General features: G+C 36.7%; 1 protein-coding gene across 1 annotated transcript in view; it reads left to right on the top strand.

The window, feature by feature from the left end:
• Positions 1-694: 694 nt before the first annotated feature.
• SLITRK6 (SLIT and NTRK like family member 6) overlaps positions 695-18,473 on the top strand; it is a 48,101-nt gene continuing 30,322 nt past the window's right edge. The window contains exon 1 of the mRNA XM_089680469.1: positions 695-1,143. The gene's annotated coding sequence lies outside the window, so the exon portion shown is untranslated. The remainder of the gene's footprint in view (positions 1,144-18,473) is intronic.

Consider the following 18,473-nt stretch of genomic DNA (forward strand, 5'->3'; position numbering starts at 1 on the left):
ACCAGCATTCTTGGAAAGAGCTCAGTATGAGTTTCCTTTAAACAGAGAAAAAAAGATAGTGTGCTGGGAAAAAAAAACAGTGATAAAATTGTAGGGGCACCTCCTATAGATGCACAATAGAATTTCATAGCATTGGAGTCTGGGATGTATCCATGTTCCAACTAGTAGTATAATTCTGCTGTAAGATTTGAACACCCTCTTTGACCCTCATACTATAGAGGGGCCAACTCATTACTGGCTGGAATGAATAACTGGTATCACTTTTTTTTGGCTACATTCTTTTTTGCCAATGGGTACATTTAGTGAGATGACGAAGAAGAAGCTGATTTTGGATTGTTTGCCTTTTTTTAGAAATTGATTTTTTTGGCACTTTTGTTTCAAGATTGGAATATGTCAAGAAATGATTGCAAATGGAAGCTTTTATTCTGATCTAAAGTTAAATGTCAGTTTGCTTTCTTTAAAATGCCCCCTATTAGCAATTATCCTGAAATGAGTCATAGAATGTGAATAAATCCTATTAATGTGTGCATAGTAGTAATGCACAATTGAAGCAGCAAGGGGAGACGTTGCAGAGATAACGAGGTAGAGTTGTATGTAAAATGACACTCTCACAATAAACCATCTCTTACTGGGAAGGGCTTAAAGAATGAGTCAAAAGCCAAGAAACCTCTTCGCTTACGCCCATTTCCCTGCTTCTAGCTATCTGACTAATAGTAATCTGAGCTAACAAGAAAGACTAGAAAGAGAGGAATGAGAACAGAGAAACTGACAGTAGCTATGTCTGCAGCTCAATGGAAGGTCCTGTCAAAATCATTTATTCTCTGCGGTACAGCTTCGATAGGGTTAAACTCATCAAGTAAACTCAGGGTAGCAGGGATATCTGCTCAGAATTTTAACTAAGAAAAGGATGCAAGTCACTGGATCAGCTACTGCATACTAGGATCGAACTGCAGTGGGATCTTCAGTGAACTATTCTGTATTCTTTCTGATTACATGCATCACCCTGGATGTGTTTGAGCTTGCAAGGAAAGTTCAGTTTGCAATGTCAGTGGATATCTCAGTAAAGAGGTCTGCTTTAAAAGAAGACAAATACCATTTTCATTGTTGGAACCTGTTTTACTTCTGATTCAGCCGATTTAACAGGTATGATCCTATTGCTGTTACATTTTTCTAAAGCTTTACATAAGAGTGACTCACTTTTTTTCCAGAGTACTGGATAATTTGTTTTATACACAATAATGTGTGATGAGCTGTTCTGTTTGTTAAGTGTCTGTACTTTATAACCCAATTTCAGTGGGTTAAGAAATGCAGTGATTATATTACAATTTCATATAACTTTTCTCAGTTGCTATGTATTCTGTTACTGGTTCAGTACAAAGACCATTTTCATCTAGTATAGGTATTGATGAGTACCTTCAAAAGGTTTGTGTAATCATTTATACATTACTCTATTACTATGCATAAATATAGACAACAGAGAAAACAAATCTGACAGGCAGCTGTCCTTATGTAGGATTTAAGAGGAAGCTACCTATAGACTTGAGCAGACAGTAGCCTGATCCAACTGACTTTAGCCAGGTGGGGCAACAGTATGTACATAAGGCTTGCACTTGATTTTTAGAGAAACAATCAAACAGGTTCACTTGCTAGTCCCCTTTGATAAGCAGCACAAGCAATGTCTACTTATACTTCTCCTATTCGGACCATGACAATAAATATGAATACTCAGCCTAGCCAAGCATTTATCTTTATGTACAGTCCAGTCCAACTGCGCTCTCAAATTTATGGGAACTTTAAGGCTACATTCACACTTGAGCATTTGTAGCTTGAAGCTCGAAGCTCCAAAAACTCTCAAACTTAAAAAATCAATTGTTCTCTATGGTGCCTGTGTTGAGAGATCAGGTGTGAACAGGCACTATAGAGAACAATTGAAATATTAAGTTTTAGCTTTTTTGAAGCTTTGAGCTTCATGCTACAAAACGCTCAAGTGTGAATGCAGCCTTAGAGGAGAAATGAAGGAGAGAGAGAGTGAAGTACCGTATTAGCACAACTATGCAAAAATGTTAACACATATCAAATGGTAATCTACAGTACAATGATAACACTAAATGCATTGACCATGTTTTAACCAGGATATTTACATTCATTAAACCTTTATCACAGATGCACAGTTCTAAAGAAAGACACTGATGAGGGTTTTTGGACAGATGGGACCCTTGCCTCAAGTCAGGGGGGTTGGTGGTTTGAAATTAAGGTGAAATATTTAGCATTAAAGAACATTGCAAAAATGTCATTTTAGCTTTAACAGCTGAGAATAACATTGGGCACCTAATATAGATCAAGAGAGTAGGATTTATCACATATTACTTTGTGAAGATTTTATTGTACCAGGTTGTCAACACATGTCTAGAAGAGCATTTAGTTCATTTAAGTATTCTTTACTCATTCTGTTCAATGTATATACATGTTTCAAACACTAGTTGTTATAATTCTTGCAGATGTTTATTGTTGGTCTTTTCAATGATAGGAATGTTGAACTTTTTTGTTGTTTTTGCAATGTTATATAATAAAACGTGGTGTATAGCAATATATTGAAAAAAATATATAGAATATTAGCAAATGATGTTTTTCAGTTGAATAATTGACTTTTGTTCCTGGCTCCAAGATGTATCATTTATAATTAGCCTACCACGGAGACTACTGTAATCATTTTCAGCTGTTCTGACTTACATACATAGTTGCTTTATTTATACTCAATATTTGATTTGTCATGTCCATGTGGGAGATTTACTAAAACTGAAGCACTCAAAATCTGGTGCAGCCATGGATAGTAACTAATCAGCTTCTAACTTCAGCATGTACAGTTAAGCTTTGACAATAAAATCTAGAAGCTGATTGGTTACTATGTTCAGCTGCACCAGATTCTGTGAGGTTGATTTACTAAAGATGGAGAGTGGAAAATCTGGTGCAGCTCTACATAGAAACCAATCAGCTTCCAGATTTTATTATCAAACCTTAACTGAACAAGCTGAAGTTAGAAGCTGATTGGTTACCATGCACAGCTGCACCAGATTTTGCACTTTCCCATTTTAGTAAGTCAATCCCTGTGTTTTAGAAAATCTCCCCTGGTGGCTTTAAAAGTTCCATCTTCACTAAGAAAAAACACTGAAATGGAAGAAGGCACCTGAATATAAAATTATAATTTGATAAACATCTTAATTTAATTTTATATCAAGAATAATTGATCAAATTACATTAATTGAAAATAGCTGTGCTAAATGTCTTACACACGGAGAAGACCTCAGCCAAATTATCATGAAAGAAATTACAAATTTTGTGAACATTCATCCTTACAGTTTGTCTGCAAAGCATCTTAAAATTGCTTACTGAAATTACCTATAACAAAAGTATAATTACACAGTTAATACATAACACTACCCTAGGTCTACTTCTTAACCAAACTATAGCACTTTAGATAAGGGAATGAATACATACAATGTGATTGTCTGTGTTACAATATATGACAGAATATGACATCTTCTAGCCACTTTCCAAATTAATGAAGACAGCAAGTTTATTTTAACCTCCCTGGCGGTATTCCCGAGTGTAGCTCGGGGTAAAGTTTCAGTACCACAAGCGGTAACCCCGAACTACACTCGAGCTTACCATGCGGCGCTGCTCCGCAATCCGTCGATCACTTACCTTGTCCTGCACTCCGGCGATGTCCCTCCTGCAGTGTCCCCGGCAATGTAATCCGGCGGATGCTGGCATCTGTCATCTGGGTTCTGTCCCCTGCGACGTCGGGACGTACGGGGATGGAAGGCGGGAAATTTGAAAATGACAAAAAGTGACATTTACTAAATACACTAAAATCACATAGTAAAACATTACTGTATCAAAGCATTTCACATACATTTTGTCCCTAGTGCTTTGTCCTGTGCCCTGCCTGCATTTTTACTGTTCTTTCTGCCTGGAAACTGAGAAACGTCCATGGCTTCTAAAAAGCATCCCTTTAGGGTCAAAATCTGTTTTAGACCAGCTAGAGAACAACGATAGTAAATTAGAACTACTTGAAGAATTGAATGATAATGATTCATGGGGGAAATTCGTCATCAGACACCGAAAATGATTTTGAGACTTTGCTCAGTGATGTGCGAACTTGGCGCTATATTTCAAATTTCAGTGTTTTTGGTTTGATTATATTATTGAATTAAACGTATTATTATATTAGTATTTTTTATGATTATTATATTATAATTTATGATTTCGTGTTTCAAGTTTTATCCTACCCGGGATGTTTACTAGACTCTTGTTCGGACAGATTTCAGTGAGTTATTCCTAAAAATTACAGGTCTACAATAAAATAAATACATATTTCCATGCAAAAAAATGTACCGCTTTGAGCACAGAAATATGAACATAATCAGACCGCTAGGGAGGTTAAAGATACATGAAGTTTGCATGTTCTCCCTGTGCTTGAGTGGGTTTCCTCCAGGTGCTCCAGTTTTCTTCCACACTCCAAAGGCATGCTGGTAGGTTAATTGGCTCCCATCTAAACTGGACCTAGTATGTGTACAAAATGTGGTATCAGGACCTTAGATCATAAACGCCTTGAGGACAAGGGCTGATGTGAATACAGTCCTGGGGAAGTTACTGATACTATATAAACATATGTAATAATATTGAATATAAAATTTCCAGGCCTTAAATATATGGACAAAGCTATATTAGCTAGTGGTAATTGAAAGTCATTTTAAAACACCTAAAGCAGCTTAGAAGCAAAAACCATTAAATTAATGGATACTTTGGGCTAGGTTTATTAATATTAATTGAAGTCACTTGAGTCTAAGGATAGAGGTGGTTTATGAACAAGTGATGTGTCTCTACTAAGCTGCTTGTGTTAATGGAACAAAAAGATATGGCCAACAAAGTGGGACTAACAGCTCCTGAGGTGATCTCGTCTTTACCTAATCACTACTAGACCATTTGTTTTATGGGTTATACGAATCTGGTAAACTGCATGGTGTGACATTTGTTTGGAGATGGATACACAGTAGTTCTTTACTAATTCAGTTAAAGGTGTCTTTACTAATTCAGTTAAGGGTGGGGACATATACTCACTGCTGTGGATTTATTAAATGTTACCATCTTTGCTGCAGACAAATCAGTTGAAGAAGGACTGCATGCTATATATAATATAATAAGCTCTAATGTACCATGATGTTTGATTATAAGCACAATAAAAAAAAAGATTGTATTAAGCACCACTTTGTTTTTATCTGTTTAATTGAATGTATATACCAGTTTAACTATCTTCTTTTTAACATTTAATTTTTTGCATTAGTGGAGCATGGATTATTTTATATATTGTATTTTGGTTTATACATTGATCAGCAGTTGCTATGGAGGAGTGATTATAAGCCTTAATATAACACATTATGGATAAACTTATGGAGGATTTCAGTCTAAATACAGAGGAAGAAATAACCTGTAATCAGAAGCCTCATTGACATGAGAACATGCAAGTGTTTTTATAGAGCATTCATATTTAATGCTATTAATCTCACAATCAGTAATTTACTACTTTTACAAAAACTGTGCTTGCCAAGTTTTGCTTGGCAAATACTCCCTGTTTACATGCTATGAATGTTATAGATATTATTATTATTATACAGGATTTATATAGCGCCAACAGTCTGCACAGCACTTTACAAAATGAAGATAGACATTACAGTTACAATACAAATTGGTACAAGAGGAAACAGAGGGCCCTCTTCGTTAGAGCTTACAATCTAGGAGTTTTCATAGGGTGTCATCAGCTTAAGACTCTTCAGTATGTTCTGATGGACCAAAACTAACTCTCTATTGACTGCAGGTTTGCATACAAACATATTATATTTTCAAGACATGTCCCATTCATATTTGAGTCAAATCTCATGCAAAGTAAACTGTAAAATATGGACACAATGATGATCACTGGAATATGTATCCTCCACAGTGATATATTCAAATTATTTATTTATTTATTTATTTATCGAGTTTATATAGCACAAAGGGTTTGCTCAGCGCTGTACAATAGAGGGGGACAATACATGAAACAGAACAGTAACATCAAACAACTTAATAATAATATTTTTTTTCACATCAAGGTAATTTTATTAGACATTTATTATATACATATATATTATATGTGTTTGTTTGGTAAATAGCTGTATTTTGCATTAGGAGCTATATTTAGACCCCTGGCTGTGTGCCATTTATTAAAACATCATGCTTGGGTGAGCTGCACTCTTCTCTCAGTTAATGGTTGCTAGTGACCGTAGTATAAGAGGGTTAGGATATCTCAGAAAATGTTTAATGATAGCACTATTTTTTAAACATGAACATTTCCAGTGATTTTATAAGTTTTAATAATCAAATGTGAGTGTGAGACCATACGACAGAACACTGTTTTCAAAATATATAGCATTGTGTACATTTTTTATCTAATATGATCAGGACTAAATGATAAAATGGAAATTTATTGTGTTTTTTTCACCCCCCCCCCGAGTAGAGATGAGTAGCTAACTTCAGCTGAGGGTGGGTTTCGCCAAACATTACTAAAGCTTAGAAGCTGAATCCAAGCTGAATCCAAGGGCCAAACATTTAAAAAAAAGATAACGTCCATCCTCTAAAATAATAGGCAATGGATTGTCAATAAAATGGCATGGGGAGCTGGGGAGTGCCCTGTGGAACATGCACCAAGGTAATTTTTTTTTACATTTTGTTTGGCAAGGAGCAGCAATTTTAATACTGTTTAAGGGCAAGACTAGAAATAAAAAATTCCTTTGATTAACATATCTGGGGATGTCCTGAGACTTCCTGTGAAATGGCACATTTCTATTATGTATACAATCTACTACAGTAAAACTGACATTTACAGAGAACAACAACAAAAAAACTGTTTAAATTAACTATAAATGCCAGCTCTCAGCTGCTTCCCTGTGTTTGTAAAAAGTGAATATTCCCTTCAACTACCCTAGACTCTTATATTAAATGAGGGTCTTGTATGAATGTTAATGAGGAACCCCACACAAAAATAAAAACAGATTGTGGTTTTCCCTATAAATACATAATAGACCCTTACCTATGTAAAAGTGTTTTATATAGATGTCAACAAGCACCCCATAAAAACAAGGAAAAAAAGGAGGGATACCCCAAAAATCCATACCAGGCCCTTATCTAAGCATGCAGCCTGACAGACCAGAAAAGGGAGATAAAGGTGTGTAGCCCCCTCCCTAATCATACTAGACTTCATGTCCTCAACATTGGGAAGGGGGGTGCCTTGGCCTGAGGGACTCCCCTGGCAAATCACAATATCCCCATATTGATGAAGAAAAGGTCATCTTCCAACCATCCCTGGTATAGTGGTAGTGATAGTCTATGGGCAATGGACTTATTGGAATCTGGAAGTCCCCTAAAATAAGGAGGCATCTAGACACTGGCCCCAATGCATAATCAAATTGCTCAATCTCTATGAATTATAGCTCCTTGAATGCAAACAAAGAGGGAGGGTATAGCCGTTGATGTCAATGTCAGCTCAATATTGTCAATGTCTTACCAAAATATGGACATGTGGGGGGCAATGATGTCTCTATCCCTGCCTCTTTGTTCACACGGCTGGAGATTCCTGACAGCAGATGATTGGGGCTTAGATTATGTAATTGGTTGCTAAGCACTCTGCTGGTGCCGGCACCTGCTGCTGCCTTAACAACCATTCACAACCAGTAAAAGAATGAAGCTGTCATATTTGCTAGTAGTAGAAAAAAAGCTATCATATGTGACACTTGGTTCCTGCTGAACTGTCTAAAACTCAAGCATTTGGGCAAAAGCAAAGTTCAGTCTGAACTTGTGCTTGAACCAAACTTGGAGCTCATAACTATTTCTGATATTCTCACTTTTGGAAAACACATCCATAAATCTGCAACTTATGAACCTTCCTGTAAACTCCATTGAAGTCAAAGGAAGGAGAATCATGAAAATCAATACCCTTCATTTTTAATAAGCAAGAGATTATCAAACAAAGGACATGGGAAGCTGGGCACTGCCAGGGGTTCCATGTACCAATGCAAAAAATTCCATTCAGTGATGAGCAGTTTTTTAATAAAGTTTAAAGGTGACAATAAAATACACAATTAATTTAAATAACAGGCTTGGGAGATGCCTTACACCTGCACAAGTGATGAATTGGTACAATGTACTAAAGTAAAAGTGACAACTGCAAATATATTCACTTAAATTGCTGATAAATTACATTTCCTGGATGTTTGTAGACAAAGAGTTCAGTATTCTCATTGTCATCAATTCCAACCCTTAACCTATATGTGAACCTTGCATTGCAAAAAGCTTGAACCTCATCCCTACTGCTTAAAGGGAATAATTTTGCCAGAAAACTGCCATATGTGTGGCCAACTTTAAAATAGTAAATATACACAATAAACCTGTTTTTGTCCTTCACATATTGTAAAAGGAATGGCAAAGAAAAAGTATTTAAGAAATAGATATCCATGTAGACCAGCAGGAGAATGAACCTACACCATAACATACATAGATACCATCACCACCACTTTCCTTATATAACTTTAAGCAATCTATGTTCAAATGGTTCTGAAAACTAACTTTAGTACTGAAAGTTAAGTAATGTGTAGTGATACTGAAAATGAAATGCAATAAACAGGGATAACACATTCAAAAAGTGTAAAAATAAAAGTTTACTTCAGTCAGATTCCCCCAACCCACCAAGTAAAAAAAAACTCATATAAAACAAGCGAAAAAAAATCATGTTTTTAAAAAATCTATTAAAGTAACAGAGTGGGAAGCCATATGGCAGATAAGGTTCAGTATTGTAAAATGTAAAGTAGTGCACTTGGAAGCTACAAATATGCATGCAGGTTACATGCTCGGGGGATAATCTCTGGGGTAATCACAGACTAAACAATATCATATGAAGTCAGGCTGCTGCTAGCAATGCTAGCAGACTCTTATCATGCATTAAAAAATGTATTTGCTCTTACTAAAATTCTAACAAAAATTCTAACATTTATGAAACTCTGGTTTGGCAACATGTTGAATATGCCATCCAGTTTTGATCACCAGTCTTCAGGGAGGTTGTCCTCAAATTGAAGAGAGTCCAGAAAAAGACAACTAAGCTAACAAGGGGGATGATGACTACAAAAATTAAACTTATTCTCCCTGGAGAAGAGGCACTTAAGAGGGGATAGGATCTCAATATATACATCTTTAAATGGTGACCATATCATTGAGATAAAACTATTTAATTAGAGGTCTCTAAAGAAGACATGTGGCCACACAATGAATTTGGATAAGAAGCTATTCAGTCTTAAACTGTGAAAGGGATGTGATAAAGATGTAGAAGGCTCAACCACTTGTTGTGTCAGCAGTGAGTGCAGATAAATTCAAACACCTTTAGATGTGCAATAAACACATGCGCACACACTTAGGTTGAACTGTCTCTTTTTTCAACCTTACCAACTATAACTATGTAACTATTACAGGATAGTTGTCCTAAAGGTAAGGGAAGATATTTTTGAAAAAAAAAATCAAATTTTTAGATTTCCAACTTTTTTAGATATGTTCTTTTATGTTTGTTTATTGTTACTATTATGTGTAATAATATTATTGAAAGGTCAAATCACCTAAATTAATTTTATTTCTATTGTTATAGAATTTTAGGTTTTCCTGGCTAATAAGGAAATGTGTATCCTTCTAAATGCCATGATGGGAATGCAGGCCTGATAACTCTGATATCTTGTCACAAGATCCCTATGGGATATATAAATAGTTTAAGTCTTTGTCAATTATCAAAAATTGGAATGACAATAGATTAGCCACTTAATGGACTGACTACTTATTGCCCATTCCATATGAAAATGTTACTTCCAAAGTGACAAATGTTGGAAACCACTAAAAGAAAACAATTAGAAAAACTATCAATAGCTGTAACACTCTGAAGATCTTGCAAAAATTCTGATTAAGGTTAGGGAAACAAAATAAAATAGAATATTTGCATTCTGCAACCCTAAAGCCTGGTAAACACTACTAGTTTTTTTTCCTTCAACCCAGCTGGCTGAAGGAAAAAAACTGACAGCTCAGGAGGAGCCACTGTACTATTTGATGTTAGTACAGTGTTCTCACTGTGCTATTTAGTTCTGACAGGAGGGAAGGCCCCTCGTGCCGGAACACTCAGCCATTGGGAGCAGGAGTGGCAGACCTTTTCTGGTCATGCCCCTTCGACAGAAGTCAACTGAACAGCCAGCTTCTGTCAGACTGGCTGCCATACACACAGGCCAAATGTCAGCCAGTTTCTATTGATCTGGCCAATGTCACCCATCATTTGGACCTTGTGTACTAGGCTTAAATGTACCACTAGAATTAACTTAACAGATGAAATTTAAGAATCTCTCACTCTCCTGAACCTTCGTATGTCTCTTCCACTACTCTTTGATTTGAATGAAAGTATTGATAACATATCCTTTGCATAAGCAAATCTAATATATACATGACCTATTTATAGAGTGGATAAACTACAGTGGACAATGTTGTCCTTTTTATTTAATTAGGTGTAAACTAGGGTGTGTTGAATGAAGAGGAACATGTAATACATTATCTGCTATTTCTGAACTGCTTTTCATATGTTTATAGTTAGGATACAATCTCTTGCAAATTCAGAGGAGGAAGTTGTAAATGGAACAGGTAATAGGAGGAACAATAATTTTTGATGTGTGCTATGATGTGTGGAAAGAGCAGTTAAATACCTATGTTATGTATATTTGATTCAGATATATAGTATACAATACTAATGTGATACAGCTATTTTGTGAAAAAAAATCATTCCTCAATCATTACATCAGGAACAGGTGTTTGAAATCTAGTTTCAATTGAAGCATTAAGTTCAAGATTTTTACATACTGTAATGTAGGTTTGGAACCATGCTATTCATGAGTTTAGATGTAATACAATTCCCAGGCCGTATCTTCAGTATTTCTTTTTAGACATCAGCCTAGTGCAAATAAAAGCAAATGAGCACAAGTAGTGGACCAAAATCTTGTTGTGACCACAGGCAACAAGATACAGCAAGCAGGTCCAGAAACCCTATTAGATTAGAGGCTAATACATTTTATCTCAAAGTAAAAGATCAAAAAAATTAATCCCAGCACTGAAACAGATCAGAACCAGGAGTTTGAACCAATGCAAACTAATGCAAAGGGGGGGGGGGTATTTACTAAAACTGGTTCACTCAGAATCTGGTTCAGCTGTGCATGGCCAATCAGATTCTAACCTCAGCTTTTTTAATTAAGCTTTGGCAATAAAACCTGGAAGCTGATTGTTTTCTATGCAGAAATGCACCTGAGTTTGAACTCTCCAGCTTTAGTAAATAAACCCCAAAGTATCAGACTAAGCTCAGACTATGCACCTACAATGATACTAGAAACACTTTAGTTTAAATCTCTGTTGCATTAGAAAGTTCCTTTTGTATATTCCTTTATTAGGGACAGATTGTAAATATACATGCGTCAATCATTTGCAAAAGTTTCCCTTATAATTGTGTTATTTATTGTATACCTATCTACAAATTCAAAGACAACACATTCTTCCTTACAAACATGACCTGCTATATAACTTTTATTGTTCTTCACAATTATCTTTCTGGACAGGGATAACAAAATGCACTTTTGGTCGGCCATAGACTGTTCAAATCTTAGACGGTTCAGTAGGAACTGGCTGAGATTCGAGCCATATATGGGCAGGCTGAATGTACCCAAGTTGATCGATTGATCAACCTCGGTTCAACCAGCCTGCAGGATTTCACATGCAATTATTGCTAACAGCTGTTATACCCGCTAGCAATAACCACTGTGCTCTCCCAGTGTGTACAGCTCCCCCCACCAGGAGAACCTGTGGTTGCAGAAAAGAATTTCATTCCATCTATGGCCTGCTTTAGTTTATTTTCTTATTTCTTAATAACCACTGTTGGTCAAAACTTTTACTAGGCCTGACAGCTTGAATTTTACAAAACACGGACAAAAAACACAGATTCAAATGAGCATCCATTTTTATAGTACAGACGAATGCAAACTCATGTGAGTAGTGTCTGGGTTCAATGTCGTATATCCAAAGTTAGTTGAGCAACCTTTTGTTAATCCATAGTTCTTACTGAAGAAATGAACAAGAGCACTGCCAGAATCTTGTGCTGTCTGATAGTAGACTGTAAATTAGCAATACAGTCAAACAGTCCTGAAAAAAATACTGGATGGAATTTGGATTTTGAAGCCAACTGGACAGCACAAACTGCATAAACTCTAAAAGGTCACCTTAAAGACAGGCATTGCCAACAATTCATTAGCTTTCAGTCAGGAATAAAAGCAATCTGCCTACTCCTGGTTGAAACAGCTGTGCTTTAAATATATGGCTCTTGGAGCAATTTCAACACACTTAAAACAAAATATGGCAAGATTTTAGCCTTGATGACAGCATTTTTAGAAATGGTGTTAACATGTAAGTTTCAGAATCAAGGCAATAGTATTGAAATGCATCTGTCCAGGCATGGTGATAGGTGCGTGATTACTTTTCCCAACACTTTTTCTTGTCAGTCTGATGCATGTGTCACATGCAATGGATGGACTTGTATCCATATTTTGAGGTTATTAGGAGTTATAAAGTGGAGGAACATAATGACAGGAGGCTACTGGATAACCTATTTAGGTTTTTGGGGTCTAGAGTACAAAAAAACTTGAAATACTAGTTTGGGAAATAGATGTACAACTGACAAGTTCAGTTGTACACATTTTTTCCAGAGCTTGACTTCCTTGCTGAAAAAAGCTAAAAGTACAGGCAACATAGAGCACCACTTGTGAATCAGAATATTCATATTTAATGCCAATTTAAGTAAGATCAACATTCACACAGGTTGGAATAGCAAAACCTAAATGCAGAACAAGACAGAGGTGCGGGATTTGAATGAATACAATGCAGTAAAAAAATGTGGAGATGTTAACTAGGCCCAAAGCATGCCCCAACAATGGGCAGGGTATTTCTATACATCCTCGAGCAAGGAGTATATGAGTAGGTGTGGAAACAATGGATACACAAGTTAGAGCCAAATTAAATTAAAAAGATCTAAGGAAAAACAGGCTATTCTGACTGCCAAATAGTTTAGAGGCAGCTATAGTAATCATTATGTTATAATAAACAGTAGTATTGAAGTGGTATCTCAAAAGTGTATCTAATTCTGACTTTCGATGATAGGGCTCAATCACTATGCCATGTTTATGGAGAAAAAGCATTGTCACCCTAGAACCTGGCTATAGAACACCTCTCGTCTTCTCCTTAACATAGGAGGAACTGAAAGTGTCTTTGCAAAGGACCCACCTCCGACCCACTAATATTTACCTTGCTAGCACTCCTTGCCACTCCTTCCCCTATTGCAGTCAGCGACAATACCCGGTACTTCCAGGTATGAGAAAACATTTGACCTTCTTCCACCAAATGTTTAACAGATATTGACACCTCGTCCATTCAGAGCAAAGTGAGTTTGGCTTTGTAAAGGTCCCCCCACCCTCACAAGTTGTACTTGTCGTACCAGCACTTCCTTGATGCTTCTGTTGCAGTCTGCAATAAAACCCAGTGCTAGTGGAGAATGTGAACTCCTCAAATGTGACAGTGGTCAGGCCTATCAGCCAATTGCTATTTCCAAACACTGGCACATGTTTAAAGGAGTGGCATCAATGCTCCTATTAGTGTCTGACACCTTGGATTTCAGTGCTGGCCACTGAGCAGGCAGGAACTGCAAGGTAGTGCTTATAAGTCAAGTATAACTAAGATGGGGGTACCTTTATAGAGACACTGTCCATTTGCCCTTTATGGGCTAGGTGACAGTGTCTCTTTGAAGAGATCTCATCACACGTCTAAACAATTTTAACTGGTAATTGTGTGGCCATGCAATACTGTACCCAAATTAAATGTATATCCTTTTTTCACACAAATTGAGCTTTCTTTGGTGGTATTTCACTGGGTTTCTTATTTTTTGTGATATAAACAAAAAAAGACTGAAAATGTTGAAAAAAATATATTTTCTACTTTCTGTTATAAAGAAAATCCAATAAACTCAAATGTTGTCATAAATTTTGGCCAAAATGTATTCTGCTACATACAGTGGGCGAAATAGTTATTTAATCCCCTGCGTATTTTGTAAGTTTGCCCACTTACAAAGAAATGAATCCAAAAATCCAGAAAAAAACATGATACAAATGTTATAAATTGAGTTGCAGTTCAGAGAGTAAAATAAGTATTTGATCCCCTACCAACCAACAATAACTCAGGATCCCACAGACTGTGCTCATGTGGTATGCAGATTAGTCCTGTCAATTTAAGAAGGTGCTCCTAACAACAACTCCTTGTGTGAAAAAAAGACACCTGTCCACAGAATCTCTTTCTTCCATTTAAACCTCATCACCATCATGAGCAAGACCATAGAGCTGTCAAAGGATGTCAGGGACAAGACTGTAGACCTGCGCAAGGCTGGAATGGGCTACAAGACCATCAGCAAGAAGCTTGGTGAGAAGGAGACAACTGTTGGAATGATTATTCACAAATGACAGAAACACGAAATAGCTATCAATTGGCCTTCGATCTGGAGCTCCATGCAAAATTTTACTTCATGGGGTAAGGATGATCATAAGAAAAGTGAGGGATCAGCCCAGAACTACCAGGGAGGAGCTTGTGAATGGTCTCAAGGCAGTTGGGACCACAGTTACCAAACAAACCATTGGTAACACAATACACCACCATGGATTAAAATTCTGCATCACCCGCAAGGTCCCCCTCCTCAAGAAGGCACATGAACAGGCCCATCTAAAGTTTGCCAATGAACATCTAAATGATTCAGAGAAGGATTGGGAGAAAGTGCTGTGGTCAGATGAGACCAAAATTGAGCTCTTTGGCATTAACTCGACTCGTCGTGTTTGAAGCAAGAAAATTGCTGACTATGACCCTAAGAACACTGTCCTTTGGGTGGAAACATTATACTTTGAGGTTGTTTCTTTGCTAAAGGTACAGGCCGAATTTGTCTCATTGAGGGGCCAATGGACAGGGCCATATATTGCAAAATCTTGGGTGAGAACCTTCTTTCCTGAGCCAGAACACTAAACATGGATTTTGGATGGGTCTTCCAGCATGCGAATGATCCAAAACATACCACCATGGCAACAAAGGAGTGGCTCAAGAAGAAACACATTAAGGTCATGGAGTGGCCTAGCCAGTCTCCAGACCTTAATCCTATAGAAAATGTATGGAGGGAGCTGAGATTTCGAGTTGCCAAGTGACAGCCAAGGAACCCTAAGGACTTAGAGAAGACCTGTAAAGAAGAGTGGACCAAAATCCCTCCTGAGATGTGTACAAACCTGGTAACTAACAACAAGAAATGTCTTACCTCTGTGCTTGCAAACAAGGGTTTCTCCATCAAGTTCTAAGTAATTTTTTGCTTGTGGATCAAATACTTATTTTACTCACTGAACTGCAACTCAATTTATAACATTTGTATCATCTGTTTTTTTCTGGATTTTTGGTTGATATTCTGTCTCTATCATTTAAAATACAGGAAGAGGATGTCCTCGAAATGCATCAGCCGCTAGATGTTCTATAATTTCTGTATACCTTGATGTTTTTCAGATTGTTTGCACTGTACTCATGAAATGTATTTGTACCTGTTATGTTTTTGTGAGTATAATACTTACCTTTTTACATTAAATATATTTTTAAAGGATAACGTACTAGGCCAGTGAGCCCTCTGTTTGTTTATCATTACTGCAGTGTTCCCAGATCCCCCCAGTCTTGTGAGGACAGCAAGGCAAGTGTATGAAGGCCATGAAGGCATGAAAGCCAAGCTTTGACTGCAGTCCATAAATGCTTTTTGGGCCAACCCCCCAAGTCCAGGAAGAGTTCAGTTTTCCATTTATTTGCCATTAGTAAACTGTCAGTGCTTTTTATTAGCACTGATCACTGTATTGGTGTCACTGGGTATGTCAATGACACCAAATCAGTTTCCTCCAGTGTCAGAAAGCCTGCCACAGTCCTGCAATCCCACTATAAGTCGCTGATCACCGCCATTACTAATTAAAAAAAAAAGTCTAGTATATATACTGCCATTTGTAAACGCTATAACTTTCATGTAAACCAATTCATTTACATGTATTGGGATTTTTTTTAGCAAAGACATGTAGCAGAATACATTTTGACCTAAATTGATGACGAAATTTGATTTTTTTATATTTTTTTACTGAACATGTTTAATTGCAAAAAGTCAAAAATATTGCTTTTTTTAAAATTGTCGGTCTTCTTTTGTTTATAGTGCAAAAAATAAAAAACACACAGGCAATAAAATACCACTAAAAGAAAGCTCTATTTGTGGGGGAATAAAGGACATAAATGTAATTTGGGTGCAGCATTGCATGACCGTGCAATTGTCAGTTAAAGCAACGCAGCTCCATAACGCAAAAAATGGCCTGATCAGGAAGGGGGGTAAATCCTCTGGAGGGCAAGTTAAAGGTTAATTAACATTCGTAAATACACTAAATGCATATATAATCTTTATGGGAAGATTGTTGTTGAAATAAATGGTCTGATGGCAAGGTTTCTTTAAGTAGGAGCCAGAACAGTCAAAGAAGCGTAAAATAAACATGAGGGCAGTGATTGTGAATTGTTTACCTACACTAAACCAACACCATAGTGGGAATGGGCCGTATAAGCTGAACTCCTGCAATAGCTATATGTTCAATATATGATTGAAATACATTTATCAGGACTGTTTGACCTACCAAAAGTGATCCAGCACCTTTCTCCAACCATTACAGGTCATCAGTCACCACTACAGCAAAAAATCAAGTTCATCAGGAACTCCATCAGCCTGCTCATGTAACAAAAATGGAGCAGCATCAAACTGATAACTGTTTTTTTCCATCATGTTCCCTATCAGCATATATACATTGCAGCACAGCCTAATTGGCTTCTTCTTCTTATCCTCTTCTTTCCAGTCTGTTGCTTAGGGAAATACAAGTGGTTGATATCAACACAAATACTCTAGTGTTTAAATGATCTGTCAACACAACTCTGTACACAAACACAGCTGCACAGTTTTTATAAAAGAAACATATCAGTGAAGTCACAGCTATAGAAATGTGATCGATTTATTATGATGTTGTATTTAATGTAATAAATGTGTTGTATTGCTTTTTGCCTGTTGTTTAGCCACATTATATAAAAGTGTAGCAGATTTGTCATAAATTTCCTCAAAAATATAACTCTCAGAAAAAAGTTGCAATTTTCAGATAATTTAGCCTGGTTAAAAAGTGGTTGCTTCTTAAGGTGTTTTCACACTGCTTTGTTGAAAATATGCATTAAAATGTATATGCAGTTTTTATGTGTTTCCGGTGCGTTTTCTATGTGCCTGACTTCAAGCATGTCCGTTGAAACATGGACATGGGACTCAACTATGACATGGGACTCAAAAAATGCACTAAAAATGCAAGTGCAATGATTTTGATTCATTTTCCTTTCATGTCAATGGGGAGCTGCATTTTTTGGTGTGGTCTTGAAAAGCACACCAAAGATGCAGCGTGCAGTACTTTTCAAAATGCACCACACCTGCAGAGCAGTGGCATGAAGAGTCCCATAGGATTTAAAGGGAAACAATTTTCTTGAATTCTTCTTGTACTTAACCACTTGCCCTCCTGACCAGGCCATTTTTTGCGATATGGTGCTGCGTTTCTTTAACTGAAAATTGTGCTGTCATGCAACACTGCACCCAAATGAAATTGATGTACTTTTTTCCCACAAATAGAGCTTTCTTTCAGTGGTATTTGATCACCTCTGCAGTTTTTATTTTTTTGTGCTATAAACAAAAAAAGACTGACTTTTGAGAAAAAAACAATATTTTTGACCTTTTGCTATTAAACGTGTCCAGTAAAAAAATTTTAAAAATCAAATTTAAGCCACAATGTATTCTGTTACATGTCTTTGCTAAAGAAAAAACCCAATACGTGTAAATTAATTGGTTTACATGAAAGTTACAAATGGCTGTATATATACTGGAACTTTTAATTTTTTTTTAATACTAGTAATGGCGGTGATCAGCGACTTATCTCGGGACTGCAGCGGGCATTCTGACACAGGGGGGAATTGACTAACTGTCACTGACATCCACAGACACTAATACAGTGATCAGTGCTAATTAAAAGCACTGACACTGTACTAATGACACTGGACAGGAAGGGGTTAACATCTGGGACGATCAAAGGGTTAACTGTGTGCTGTATTACTATTGTGTATGTGTGTGTTGTACTGTGTCAGCACATTGATTTGTATTGCTCTGCTATGAAAAAATAGGAGCTGCAAATGATTTGAACCCATATGCAAGGCAT

This window comes from Staurois parvus, unplaced genomic scaffold (genome assembly GCF_062004578.1).
Source record: "Staurois parvus isolate SC_StPar_1 unplaced genomic scaffold, SC_StPar_1.0 ptg000243l, whole genome shotgun sequence".
Lineage (NCBI taxonomy): Eukaryota > Metazoa > Chordata > Amphibia > Anura > Ranidae > Staurois > Staurois parvus.